General features: G+C 38.7%; 1 protein-coding gene across 14 annotated transcripts in view; it reads left to right on the forward strand.

Moving 5' to 3' along the window:
• Positions 1-252: 252 nt before the first annotated feature.
• Positions 253-15,254, forward strand: part of LOC114641392 (C-type lectin domain family 5 member A-like) — a 1,576,682-nt gene continuing 1,561,680 nt past the window's right edge. For 8 of the 14 annotated variants that reach the window (XM_051925973.1, XM_051925952.1, XM_051925951.1 and 5 more), the window contains exons 1-2: positions 257-344; positions 570-617. The gene's annotated coding sequence lies outside the window, so the exon portion shown is untranslated. Of the gene's footprint in view, positions 345-569; positions 618-15,254 lie in introns of all 14 variants that reach the window. The other 6 variants (XM_051925959.1, XM_051925962.1, XM_051925958.1 and 3 more) reach the window with 2 other exon arrangements.

The raw sequence follows: 15,254 nt of genomic DNA on the forward strand, positions 1-15,254 counted from the left end.
ATACAATATCTGGACATAAAGAATGTTACAAAGTTAAATAATGTTGTTCTGCTCAGGTCCACAAAACATTTTGATGATGGTCATAGAAAAATGAAAATCAACAGTTTGGGAAACATCTGAATAATCTGAAAAGGCAAACTCTGTGAAACAATCTGCTTGGACACGAAGTCACACAAATTACGTGCAACTGTAAGCACGCGATAACTATAGCCTTTAAAGGCCCTCAGCACAGAGTTTTCTGCTGTTTTTTGTTGGGCTCTCCAGCTGAACACCACACGCCTGACTTCTCTGACTAACAGGACCTGAAGACCATCTGTGGTGAAGAGGAACAGCCAAGAGATAAAGTGAGAGCTGCTAAGTCTTCCACAAGTCTTTACACACCAGTGAGCCCAGTGTGTTACACAGCAGTGGGTATGCTGGGCACTGACTGGTACTTTAGTGGTCTTCAGTGTTTTAGATGCTCATCAGTTATGTGTTATATTTGAACTGCCCTGTTCTAGTAATGCCTGCCCAGTGAATGTCACCAAATGCCATCTTCACAGTCCCCATTCTGCTCTTGTCATCTGCAGGTACTCGTGCAGTCGTCTGAACCTCTGAGTGGTGAGCAGTTTTTACAGGTGAGTTTCTGTTCTTTTCCATACAATCCTGTCAAACTTAACAATTCAACCGCCACCAAGAGAAAGAGAGGAGAGACTACAAGATGAGCAAAGCTTTAAAAAAAGGAAATAAAAAAGAGACAAAGAGGAATGTCCTACTGCCCAATATAAATGGCTATTCTAGGATTTGACTCATTAATGAGATCCTGCCATATTTTAATTCAGTTTTGAGCAGATCCTCTAAGTGGGAATTTGATTTTCCCAATTTCAAATATTCCAGGACATCAGCACTCTGAATCCTTAGCTAGTTGACTCTAGTAAACCCCTGTGTTCTGTTATTTCTGCAGCTCTTGTCTTTATTTCTTCAAATGACTGAGATGCTGTATGCAAAATGGAAGCTGGATTGCCTAAATCCTAAACACCTATTCCAAGTTCAAGTGGTGTGTCAATTCTAAATTACTGTCTGTCACATTACTGTGTTTCACCTAAACAATGGTAACTATTTACTCCACCCCTGGACCCCTAAACACAAGTCCATCTATCTAAGCTACAATTCTATAGAAACAACAGAAATGTTTTTATAATGTCTTTGCATCTGATAACTAAATATCTGGTCCTAGGAAGGAACACATTTCCTCAAACGAGGCCTTCATCTCAACTATCAAATAAACCAAATTAATTTCCCCAGCTCAATTTATTCAATCAGTAGAGAGATCCGACTGCCACCAATTCTGGCCAGTATAAATTGGGACATCCTGTATGGGGCATCAAGTGTCTTTCCATCCAACAGATCACCACTGGAAGCTGCACCCAACAGGCGGACACCCTCTCCTGTTCCCTCCTTGAGCACTAAAAATATTTTTGGCTTATCCCCCTACTTAGTGTTCATATGAAATGCCTCCTTCAATTTCCTAGTGTCCTTCCCTGATGTGAAGTCACTTTCCCATTCAAAACTAAAATTTAATTATTACATACTGCACTGTACATTATATTACATTTCTATGGTTTCATATAAACTCTCTATGATAAACTTCACAGTTCTGAACTCTAGTTTATACAGTGTAGGTTACCAGTTTGTCAAAAGGCCCAAAAACTTCTCTAAATTTTGTTGTTCTATTTTGTTCTAGATGTCTTTACCTTATTGTTTTTTTTGTAACACACATTATTAGACCCAATTCACTCACTAAATAATTACATAACAAAACATCAAATCTAACATTCTACTTTAGAATTTGAAGCTGAAATGTATCTGATTAATTTAGCTTTAATGTCCAATTCCTCATGTTATATTCCCGAGTTTTATGGTTTCCTCTGAGACATGCATTTCCCCCAATTTCTAACTATGGTAGCCATAAAAGGCACACCAGGTGTGAGGTGTTTTGTGATGTGATGGTTTGCTCCGCTGTAGTTAGTGTGGGATTAGCCTGGTGGAATCACAGAACTCAGTGCCATTTGCCACCCCTTCAAATGTAGCAAAGGTTATAGTGCACACAGAGTACAACTCTTTGGAGGACCACCAGAGGAATGTTAACTGCCTTTTTGCTGGAGCATCACTTCCACCGTCACAGATACTGTTGTGCAGCTCCCTGCAATGCAGCTTCTTGCCTCTAAGCGACTACGATTATAGTCCTTAGGGCATCCAGCACTCCATTTATCCACCCCTTTGTACTCAATTAGCACATTTCACGTCTCTTTACTGCTTTTCCACCACTAGCCTTACACTCATGCCCCTTTACACCTTTCCATCACCCACAAAGCACAGAATATATCTATGGCCCCCAACTAATGGGCCTCAAAAAGGTGGAGGAAAATAGCCTGTTTCAAAGTGACCATTAAAACACAAGACATTATATTGACATTTAACGCACCCCAGAAAAAGACATCGCTGTAAGTCACCTAGTTCAGCATAGTGGGCTATACATGTCAATATACAGGCTACAAAAATGAAAACAAATGCTAAATAAGGCATAACCTATCTATCTAGGCCTTTAGGACAAAGTGATTCCCTCATAGTCTTGTTTTTATTGTCTTGTTCACTCTCCTCCCTTTGGGCCCTATGAAATCCCTAGAAATTTGTCCTAAACTATCCTGTCTTGCCCTTAGAAACCAGCTTCCTTCAGCATGCAGTACATCCCATGTTATGTGCTTATGGAAAAGAACACTTAGCTTTTGTCTCTCAGTGTCCAGTTGTCTTGTCCTCTGTCCCGTGCTTGACAATGATGGTGATGATGATGATGCAGTCCCACAGCCTCTTTCAGCAGGATTCTGATGCTTGCTTCAGGTCCTAGTATAAAAACTTTGTCGCACACAAATTAGGTCCAAAATAAACAGTTCATTCCAGTTCGAATAAAGTTTATAGAAATGGATGCAAGAAAGTATTTTCTGGCTTTCAGTCAAATCAAATCTTATGTCCTTTTTTCTAGCAGCCATTGTTTCTCATTTTCTGCATGTTGTTCTTCCTAGACTATTAATTCAGACCTTGTTATCAGGTGTCATTATTAATAGTGCTGCAACTTGCCATACCTTGTCCACCTAGCCAGAGTGATTGAAATAATATGCATTTCTAAATTAGAGAGAAAGTGCTGACGTATTTATTAAAACTACCTGCCTTCTGTCCATGCTCCACAATGACTCCTAGAGCTCTTTAACTACCAGACAGGCTTAACAAATATGTGACACCTATCTTTTTTCCTGCTTTGGTGCTCATATAACAAAGACTCTAAAGACTACCCGGCTGTTAGTGTGAATCACAACAGGCCTCTCAGTATGTCCTTAATATCAAAGCAACAGCTTTCACCTCAGCCCACTATTTAGGTTTTCCACCCCTTTGTTCTACATGCTGAGCTCCAAAAACTGGATGGTAAGCCGCTGCCTTTCATTTACTTATTCCCCAATATGAATGTGCTGCTTGAAACACCAATAAGTTTTTCATTCCAACTAACTGCTAAAATGGCCATTCCAAATTCACTTTTAATTCAAATACTTTCAAAAGCTTTCATATACAAACACTTGCTCTGCTTTCATCTCCTCTGTTTCTTTCTTTAATTCACTTAGTTTTCAGTCACATTATTCAGCTCATGCCCTGCAGTCTACAATGGCTATACAAATCCACCAGTTGCTCCACATTCAATGTCTAAATCAAATCTTATCTTAGCACTGGTTACTTTTACAAAAAGTTATGAATTAACTATTGGTATAACATTTTTAAACCTCAGAATTATACAGAGAAATGCAGTGCAGTAGAGAATAAATGGAAGAAAACATTCTTACTCTTTTCCTTTTCTTTCAGTCCTCTGTTTTCACTTGCAGTTTGGCATTGGCTGTTTTTATACTGCCACATGCCATTTTTCATACCAATTATTGCATTTAAACAAATGCACACCATATTGTCTCACTTACACTTTCCTTCATTACTACATACAAGTAACCCTCACATTATAGCAGCTTTACTTGTAAACTGACTCTCCAATATACATATTGTTTTCTCTGCAGCAATAATCAACACAGGGGCTTTGAAAGGAGTGCTCCCAATAACCAGTTTCATTTCTACTGCTGTTTCTCAGGGTCAAAAGACCCCGAAATCAAAGCACACACTTTAACATCGAGCAGTTGTTGCTTAATCCGTATGGCATTCTCCTTATACATCGCTACGTGTACTGCTAGCTGCTCGTGACTTTTTAGCCAGGTATTTCTTATCTCTCTTGCTTTCCCATCTATTTGCTTTATAATTATTAACCATACACAATCTGTCTGACCAGCAGACAAGTGTAGGTTTTCTGTTTCAGCCGCCTTTGCCTCCACTTTATGCAGAGACGCCTTACTGTGTCTTTGACTGGCGCAGCTGCTGCGGCTGACTCCGCCCTCCTCGAGGAGAGCACAACAGCCTCCGATTCGACTCTCTCTATCGCTACTGCTACGGTTAACGTTGTCGTTAAAGTTTCTGTTGCAACTACTGCTGCCTCCGTTTTTAGCGGAGAAAACACTGCTGTAACAGCTGATTCTACCGTACACCTAAAAAACTTCAGAAATGCTGTTGATGCACGCTGACATGTGCCGGCTGTATGCCAGCATGCGATCACAGCATATTTGCCACCTGTGGACGATCCATCCCTGATTTTGGAAAATGAAACCAAACACACAAAAATGCAACACATGATTACTCCGTTAACGCTACTCGCAGCGCCAAAATGTATTATCGTAGTGTTTCCCTCTACTTACCCTTTACCTGTTTTCTCAAGGGTAAATGTTCTCGTCAGGTTCGTTATCGGGTTGGTCTACTGTTGCACTTTAAAATGAACACACACACATAAACACACACACACACACACAGACCCTAACCACAACAGTGCGCTATGAATGACACACACACGCTGATTAACCCTTTGCACTTTATACCACACATCAGCCTGTCACTCAGCACTTCAAGAGACTTACTTATTATCGGCACGGACAACATATGATGTTTTAAATAGACCTCAGACCTAACCGTTACTTTTGGTCTCCAAGAAAATATTAAAACATACAAAGACTCAGTATCCTTGACTATAGGCCATTTATCAGCCAAGAATACCTTCTTTTTATCATACTGTCCCTTCTTTTGAGTGGCGCTCCTCACTCTCAGCCTTATAAACCTCGCAGCACAGAAATAATGGCAAAAATCTGGCTACCCCGGGTGCTCAAAGAAATCTAACTTATTAATTCAATCACTCTAGACATTAAGACAAAAGCATAGAATGTTAAAAGCAGCATGGTATTTATTACAAGAATAATAATAATACCACTAGAACAAAGAATAATAGAAAATAAGTACTGATAGGAAAGTCTGAATATATATAGTCTTTAGGAAAAGCTTACGAAAAAGTTGAAATGACAAGGATGAATGTCCCAGGGAGGCGCTTGATTTAGCAATGGATGTTCATGATGCCTTCCTGACGACCAATGTCGTCTTTGTCTGTTCCTCTTCTTCTTCTCCTCCCTCCTGCTCCTTCTTCTTCTGCTCCTCTTCCAAACCAAGGCATATTTATTATGAAATATCATGCCTTGGTTACACAACACATGAACCTGATTGGCTGGCTGTCAATGTGTTTGATGAATTTTGCTCAAACTCTTTCCCAGATAATAAAGTTCTTTGATATTGCCTGTTTCCCTTTCCCAGGCCATAAATCCCAGATGTCCATCCATAAAGTAATCAATAGCCTGGGGTGTCAGCAGAGCATCCTTTCCCGGGTTGTAAAATAATTGAGCCCCAGAATGTCTTCCTTTCAATGTAGGAAACAGCTGTTTGAAAGTGAGGTGTGATAAAACCTGCTTTGATCTGTCTTAGTTCATCTGTTGTCTTGTCTCGAACAAAATATAATGGAAACCAAAATGTACAGATTTTATACACCATAACAGGAGTTTAGCTTTTTTTCTTAGGCATTTCACTTCTGTATGTTGGCCGAGTGATTCTTCGAAGTGTGAAAGGCCGTTCACATTTCTTGCCTCCAAGATTGCCTTTCAGAGGTCAGTATTTCCCATGATCATCAAACGAACTATTCCAAATACCATAGCCACTTTAGCATTGTTACTCTCAGTGCACCACTTGGAGTATTTTAACCCAGTGTATCTGAGTGTGAAATCACAGCTCTGCGGCAGCTGATCGGAAAGCTCTACATCAGGTTGTGTCAAGAGCGGACAGAATTATCAGGATACAGCTTCTAGCACATGCTGCCTCAGCCATGCGCACAGTCTATTTGAACCTCTCACATTCGGCAAACGCTTCACAGCCATCCCAAGAGCTCTAAGCACACTCAATCAGTCCATCAAGTGCTCCTGGTAGAACTGTTTGTACTTATAAGTACAATCACCTCACTGTAAACTTGCATTACAGTTGTAATATTGCACAACCGGAGCCACTTATGCATTCATATTGTATATTTTTCACTGTTTTTTATCCTATTACTACTATTGTTGTTGTTATTATTTTACCATTTTATAGGAAAATAAGTTTATGGAGGATTTGCATATTGAATCTCTTTGTACCATACAATAACAATAAAGGAATTCAATTCAATTCAATAGAAGAAAGCATGTATTTACAGATGATGACGACGGGCTTCTAAGTCGATTTAGAATTTAGAGATTCTTTAAAGTTTTGCAGAATTGGCATTCTAAGCTTACAGATGACTTGACATTTATTAAAGAACTGATTGTGCGGTGATTTGTTATTTGGAGAAGTAAAAGGAAGGACAGGAATTGGGGGTTAGTACGTTTGAAAGAGACAGTACTGCTCCAATAAATTATTTTATTGAGGGTCACGCATGGCGCAGCAAGCATCTTGCAGGAGGCATGAACAATCTCTGGACGGAGCACCAGCTCATCATTATCACTGCGTCAACGTGCCTCAATGTTTCGAAAAAGAACGGATCAGGAAGTTACACACTTCTTTTCTATAGGGATTTAACATTAGAAATACATAAAATAGATTAGAATTATAAAGATTACTCACCTGTCATAAAAATAAAAATAAGACATTTGTCCGAATAATGTAGAAGGTCCTTAAATGGACACATGGCATTATAAAGAATACTTAACCATCATATAATTTAATTTTGCATTAAACAGAAGAAAAAGAAGAACAAACACTATGGTGATAACCTATGATAAAATTGAAATGGAATGGAAAGGAGGACCTGTAACTTGAACCAATGTGACTAATCGGTATAATCATAATTTGAGTCTCTTTTTTCAAAAACATTGATCCTGAATCAGTAAGTCCTTGGAAAAGGAAATACACAATTTTTCAAAAACTGGTATAATGAAATACATGCATTGTAAATGTAACTAATTTTCTATCAGGATGTAATATCTACCTATGAGGAGCAATATAAAAGGAACGTAAAACACTTAAAAAATACAAAAAGTATGAAAGTTGTGAAATATCCCTGTAATAATATACATTGATCTATTGATCATATTAAATACTTAAACCCTATTTTATGAGAGACAAAGCCATTTTAAAACAATATAATGTAATTAAAGGCAACCTTAACCTAGAGTATAAATAAATACAAAGAATGGCCTAAACTTATAAAATATTTTTTCATACTTTCCCTATCCATTTTCCTAACCTTAAACATTGAGTAAAGTATCCTTAAACTTAAAGAAATCAACAAGGGCAGCCTAACCCTAAAAATCATAAGAAGACAGACTACATTTAAAATATCTCTATATATAAATTCCAACATCTGTCTGTATGTCTGCTTTTCACAAGAGAACTACTTAACAAATTTAGATCAGGTTTTTTCTATAATTTGCTTGAACATTCTGGTTGATTTTGCGACTTCTCTCATCGCACTTGCGAGTATCATAGTTCACTTGCGGTACTGATTTCTTCACACGAATCCAAGAGAGATGCTGCAGGCCGAGGGGTAAGGGAAGCAAGACGTCAGGAGTAGGGAGCCGAGCAGGGCCCTCTTCACTGTCCTGTTTCACTACTACGCGGGTGGAGCCGCGGGGGTTGGGGGGTTTGGGGTGGGGCTAGTGTATAATAAGAATAACTTAATCCTAGGGAAATTATCATTAATATTTTTTTGTAACCCTTAATGTTTAATGGCTAAAGACGCCAATAAAACAGAAATTAACAGAAGAGACAACCAAGAATTGAGAAATAAATATAAAAAAACTTTATATCAAAGCCATACAGGAACATAGAATAAAATGAAAAAATTATATCTTTTATTTGAACTATCTACTATTATTACAATTAAATATCTGAATAAGAATAAAACAATGGAATAACAGCAGAAATAGAAATAGTAACAAACTAAGAACCTATGAAATATACAAGGACAATTTGATGAAATAATCTTGAAAATAAAAATATTTTACTTTTGAAAAACAGCGTCTTTCAAAATTAAGGAATGTCACGAACACCAAAGATTATGGGACATTTCTCTGCAAATATTGAACTTAGACATCAAAAGTTGAGATTAATAGGTGCAGCAATTTAAGGGATTAAGAGAAATATAAAATTTTAAATAAAATTTTCCAGCTGTTTTTAAATTTTTCGCAAACAGAAAGCAAACAGCTGATTGGCTGAAGTAAATGCCTATAATATAAATAGGACTCAACACGGATGTTATCGTCATTTCAAACAGAGGAGACTTAGAGGAAAGTTTGTTATTCTTATAGACACTTCTACATACTTTAAAAAAATGAACAAAAAAATTCTAAAGGAGGGCAAAAAATAAAGAATAAAGAGGGGGATGAAAGAGGTGTTTATCAGAACAGGGAGGAGAGTGCAGGCTCTTGTTGTTACGCGTGGGAAGGAGGGGAGCCGGAGGTATCCCTTTCTTCAAAGTCCAAAATCCCTAACCCTTAAAAATTAAAATTTCTTTGCATGTTTATTTCCAGTCTTCTACTTTACAATTCTATTCATATTCAATATTTTACAATTTACATATTACACAACTTCTTCTCTTATGGGATCTGAGGTTGACCACCCTGTGTAGACCTCTTGACTTCCCTGGCTGTTACTTGTCTGGTGTTTCAATCCATGCCCTGAGCCACCACAGCCCTTATCTTAACCTGTTTGGATAATCAGCACTAAGGTTGAAATAATAATCGATCAATCTTCAGTTCAATCTATTGAACTTCTTATCCTAACCAAGTTTTTGAAATAAACTCTAATCTTAATATTACATCTCAAATAAATAAATAATTGGATTTGGATTAAAGTAATTTAATCAACTCTATGGCTAAAATATCATATTTCACTGATTTAATTAGTTTCTCACAAACCAATACAATAAGCAACAGACAGCATGTCAAACTCCTAATGATTTTTACTCCTTACTTCCGAGCCAGTCATTCTTTACGGATTCATTTTTTACAATTACAAAATAACTTTCCACCATTACAACCTTTTTCTTTAATTAATGCCTACCATAAAAATACAAATATTGGAGACATTTTGCTTCACACATCTTGCACTATTGAAAAGAAAAACAAATATGCCTGGAATATCCCATTCACATCCAAAAAAATAATTTGTAATAGTTTTTCACAAATTGAATTACCCATATTCCACACTTTTTAGTTGTTATCTTCAAATTGCATTTATGGGATACAAGGTATAAACTGCAGTTTAATTTACATCAGTGAAATAAAAAATTATTTATGGAAAAACAGGACAAACAGATGACCCTCGAACAGCATTTTCAACAACACAATCACAAACCAGTCATGCAGGGTCTTCAGTCACAACAATTTTGGACAAAGAAATAGCGACGGCATTGGACTGAGGCACTGGATACGTTTGCTCCCAAGGACTTAAATGACAGAGGATAATCTTAGTAGGATTTCTTTTTATTTATTTATTTATTGACTGTTGGTTTAGAATATTCAATCCTCCTTTTTTTTTTTTAACAGTTTTTTTCTACAAATTCATTATAATGGAGACCAGTCCGCCTACCGGGAGGAAGCAAGTAGACTGACAGACTGGTGCATAGAGAATAATTTGATACTTAACACCAAAAAAACTAAAGAAGTGATCATTGATTTTAGGAAGAATCAGTATGACCACCAGCCACAGTATATAAATGGTGACAGAATGGAGAGAGTCTCTAGTTTTAGGTTCTTGGGTAGTGACGTCTCAGAAGGTCTGACATGGTCGTTAAACACAAAGTCACTGTGACTTTACTTTCTGAGAAATCTCAGAAGGTTGATTCTTTTACAAAAGCTTCTGGTGTCTTTCAATCTTTGCTCCATTGAGAGTGTCCTGACTCATGGGATACTTATGTGGGTTGCCAACAGCTCAGCAGCTGACAGAAAGGCTCTGTGGAGAATTACAAAAAGAGCAGGGAAAAATTCCAGCACACCTTTACCTACCTTGGAAGTCATTGACACCCCTCTATGTCTGCAGAAAACATTCAACATCACAAAGGACTTGTATCACCCAGCACTAAAACTCTATGAACGTCTCCCCTTAGGGAGGACATGCAAGTCCATCAGAGCGCGGACCACAAGACTGGTGAACAGTTTCTACCCCAAAGCGATTACTACACTAAATTCAGTAATGAAATCACACACCCTATAGACATAATTGTGAAATATCATTTTCATCATTATTTATTTATTATTTACCTGGTGCAATATTATTAGTAAAACTTTTTATTTGTATATGCTGACAATTGCTGTTGTGTGGTTTTTAGAAGTATAGTTTTGAGCATTGTTTCAGGTAGTGTGCCGGAAACTCCTTTTTTCTTTTCTTTTAAACTAATTTAGCATTTAATCTTTTTAAATATGGGACTAGAGTGAAAGTGCTCAGCTAAACCAAACCCTAACCCACAGACTTTAAAATGGAGTTGGCCCCTCCATGACAGCCTCTGCTTTTCTTTCCACAAGAGTGTGTCTTTAGAAATTTGTGTGCATTTGTGAGGTCAGGAGGCCTGGCTGGCATTAGCATTCCAATTAAGCCCAAAGGTGTTCAATAGATCTAAGGTCAGGAATCTGTGTGTGCCCAACCGGGTTTCCCCATGTCCTCATGGATCTTGCTTTGTGCACAGGGGCACAGCCATGCTGTAACCCAAAAGGGCCTTCCACAGTCTAGAAACTGTAGCATTAACAGGACCCTTCGTGGGAACCAAGCGGCCAAGCCAAACCCTGCCATTATCCATTGCTTTGCTTCCAATCTGGAATTTGCTTTGGTGATTTTTGGAAATCTGCTGTGATAAACCTCAATTGGTTGTCATGGATTACTATGTTTACTGTGCTATCTAATGCAGTCACATCTACAAAACTTAAATATTCACCAGATGATTTGTATTGACTTTGAACAAACTATGAATTGCCTGCCGATCTCTTGCTGCTCCGCTGGTTCTCCGACGACCAAAGTGCGTTCACCGGGGCTCTCGTTGCCGTTTTTGTCTCAGCTGGAGTAGCAGCGGGTCTGTTCCTTCACTTTGGTCTGATGGACGCACTTGTCCATTTATTTTTGAGCGACGTGCTGATTCCGCTGGTAAAATCATTGGAATATACGTCCATAGATACTTTGAAGTTTGGATTATTTCATTCTCGATCTGTCTCTAACAAAGCTCTGCTGATTGGTGATGTTATCATAGACATTAAGATGGACTGTTTATGTCTTACGGAGACTTGGCAGCAACCGGGTGATTATTTCCATCTAAATCAAGCGCTCCCTTCAGAGTCTGCCTGCATCTCCAAATCCCGTTCTTCAGGGAGGAGAGGTGGTCTCACAGTAATACACCACAAAGACCTCAAATGATCAGCGATTCCTCTTCCAGCGTATCCAACCTTTGAACTGTTAGCTGATAAACTCTGCGGACCTTCACCTATTATAATTGCTGTTTTATATCGACCTCCTAAACTATCAAGTGTTTTTATTGCTGAACGTTTTACTGTTTTAACAACTTTGTGTGCAATGTCTACTGATGTCATCCTCATGGGTGATGTTAACATACACGTTGACGTGCCCGCTGATACACTGACAAATGATTTAAATGAAATCCTTGACTGTTTTAATTCAATTCAATATGTCAACTTTTTGACTTACTGTAGTTTGCTGCTCTGGTATCACACCTCACAGTCTTATTCCCAATGAATTACCTACAGTGTCTCAGATCACAGAGCGATCACATTTGATGTTAGCTCACCTCTCAGTAAATTAAAGGTTCAGCGTGTGATTTCATTTTGTAATGTCAAGCGTGTAGACCCAGAGACCCTTACAGATTTATTGTAATCCCAGCCTGTTTCTCCTTCTGCTACCACACCATCAGAATTAGTAGATCTTTACAATGCTGCTCTGTCTTATGCCTTTGATACACGAGCTCCCTTAAAAACACGGACTGTTTCATTAATTCACATCTGAACTCTGTCAGCACAAAGCCACGGGCCGACAGTTGGAGCGCCCAGCTTGTACACAAGGAAATGTATTCAGATGACATGTTAAAACATAAAAATGCTCTTTCTGCTGCCAAAACTGAATACTATTCTGACATTATCAATACAGGAGGGAAAAGTACTAGAGCTCTTTTATCTACAATGAAAAGGCTAATTACACCACCAGAAAATGTCGCTCACCATAACCTCTCTGGTAAATACTGCTGCACTTTATTGGATTTCTTCAACTCAAAAATTGAAAAAATCCACCAGCAACGTGCTTCCTCTGTCCCTGCAGAGAATGACGTCCTCTCCACTATCTGCCATATTATACTCCCTCACCAGCCACCCTATTCTCAGATGTCAGTTTACCAGTTGAAAATAATAATATCTCAGAGCTTATAACAAAATCAAATTCTTCCACATGCCCATTCGATCCAATCCCTACAAGCTTTGTTAAGTCCTGTCTGTCACATATTTCCCCCATGATAACTACTATAGTTAACTCTTCTCTTACTACAAGCCCCCCTCTCACTAAAAACAGCCTGAATGACTCCAATTCTGAAAAAAACCTGGTTTAGACCCAAATATCCTGAACAATTATCGGCCTGTCTCAAATGTACATTTCATATCTAAAGTGCTCCAAAACACAGTTGCCTCCCAACTCCAGTTCCATCTGTCCAGAAATACTCTTTTTGAACAGTTTGTTTCAATCTGGGTTTCTTCCTAAACACATGCAGCACAGAAACTGTCCTGGTCAAAATCACAAATGATCTTCTCTGGGCAGCTGACATGGGACTTTGATCAATTCTTGTGCTTCTTAACCTCAGCTCCACATTTGACACCATATCCCATCAGATACTTTTGAAATGACTAGCTAGTTGTGGAGTCTGTGGCCTTGTCCTCCAGTGGTTTTTTTCCTACCTCACTGAGAGGAGGCAATTTGTTCAAAAAAAGGGCTTTAAATCTGAGAATGCAGTCGTTACTCAGGGAGGTCCACAGGGTTCTGTTTTTGGGCCGCTTATTTTTCTCATTTGTATCTTCCCAATAGGTAATATCTTTAGGCACGTTGGTATTAAATTTCATTGTTATACTGATGACACACAGCTCTATCTATCCACTAAATTCACTTCTGTTTTCCCTCCAGATACTCTTAGAGCATGTCTCCAAGACATAAAGACATGGATGACTCACAATTTTCTCCAACTAAACAGCAATAAAACTGAGGTGCTCCTCATTGGTTCTAAATCCACACTTGCTAAGGTTAACCAGTCTTCTACTTTAATTAACAATATTAACACAAACATCTCTACCCAGATGAAGAGCCTGGACATCATTCTAGACAGGACTCTCTCTTTTTCTTGCCATATAAGTTATTTCTCGGATTGCCTTCTTCTATCTCTGAAACATTTCCAGACTTTGTCCTGTTCTTACCCAACACAGTACTGAAGTATCGGTTAATGCCCAAGTAACCTCACGTATAGATTACTGTAATGCTATTCTATGTGGCATCCCACAAAAACTTATCCATCGGTTACAGCTTATTCAAAATTCTGCTGCCAGGATAATAAACTGCTGTTCTAAATCCACTGAACATATCACGCCTACCACCCTGCGGTGGGTTGGCGCCCTGCCCAGGGTCTGTTTCTTGCCTTGCACCCTGTGTTGGCTGGGATTGCCTCCAGCAGACCCCAGTGAGCCTGTAGTTAGGATATAGCGGGTTGGATAATGGATGGATGGATATCACACCTACTCTCTCAACTTCACTGGCTCCCTGTTAACTACAGAATACAATACACAATACCGCTCTGAACATTTAAAGCTCTCCACAACCTCACTGATCTCCTACAGACTGACACTCCTCTCACTCACTCAGATCCTCATCTTTAGCTCGATTTTCTGTACCGCACATCAAACTCAGTGCTCTGGGAGCTCGAGCGTCTCTCATTGTGCTCCTCAACTCGGGAATTCTCTTCCCTCTCATATTCGTCAACTCGATTCAATAACACAGTTTAAAACTGCCCTCAAAACTTATCTTTTCAAACTGGCATACCAGTTGTGAATTTTACACTGTTACTGCCTGTTATATGTGTTTGTTTGCTAATTATTGCTCTTTGATTTATTGTTCTTTGTTTTTATTTTACTAATGTTGTTTAATTTCATTGTAAGGTGGCCTTGAGTGTTAAGAAAGGTGCCTATTAAATAAAATGTATTATTATTATTATTATTATCCCTCCTTCAGCACACTTTACCGTTGGCACTATGCAGTCCAGATGGTAGCATTCTCCTGGAATCCACGAAATCCAGGCTGGCCCTCTTCTCGTATTTGTTGCTTCAGAGTCCAGTGGCAGGCAGGGCACTTCACACCATTACAGCCGATGCTTGGCATTGTCCATAATGATCTTAGGCTCAGTTACAGAAATCCATTTTTTAAGTTCCAAATGAATAGTCCTTGTTGCTGATGTTGTTTCCAGTAGCAGTTTGTAACTCTGTTCTGAGTGATGCCACAGAGTATTGGCCATTTTGTGTGCTTCAGCTCTCAGTGGCCCCTTCTCTGTGAGTTTATATGGTCCACCACTTTGTGGACTAGCTGTTGTTGCTCCTTAGTGTTTTCACTTGACCCTAATGACACATACAGTCATGTACTGATTTGTGGGAAAGGTGGCATCCTGTGACAATGCCATGTTTAAAGTCACTGGACTCTTCAGTACGACTCTTACTGCCAATGGAGATTGCATGGCTATGTTCTTGATTTGATTAACCTGTGAAGAATGAAAC

The sequence above is a fragment of the Erpetoichthys calabaricus genome, chromosome 4 (genome assembly GCF_900747795.2).
Source record: "Erpetoichthys calabaricus chromosome 4, fErpCal1.3, whole genome shotgun sequence".
In the NCBI taxonomy this organism is placed as follows: Eukaryota; Metazoa; Chordata; class Cladistia; order Polypteriformes; family Polypteridae; genus Erpetoichthys; species Erpetoichthys calabaricus.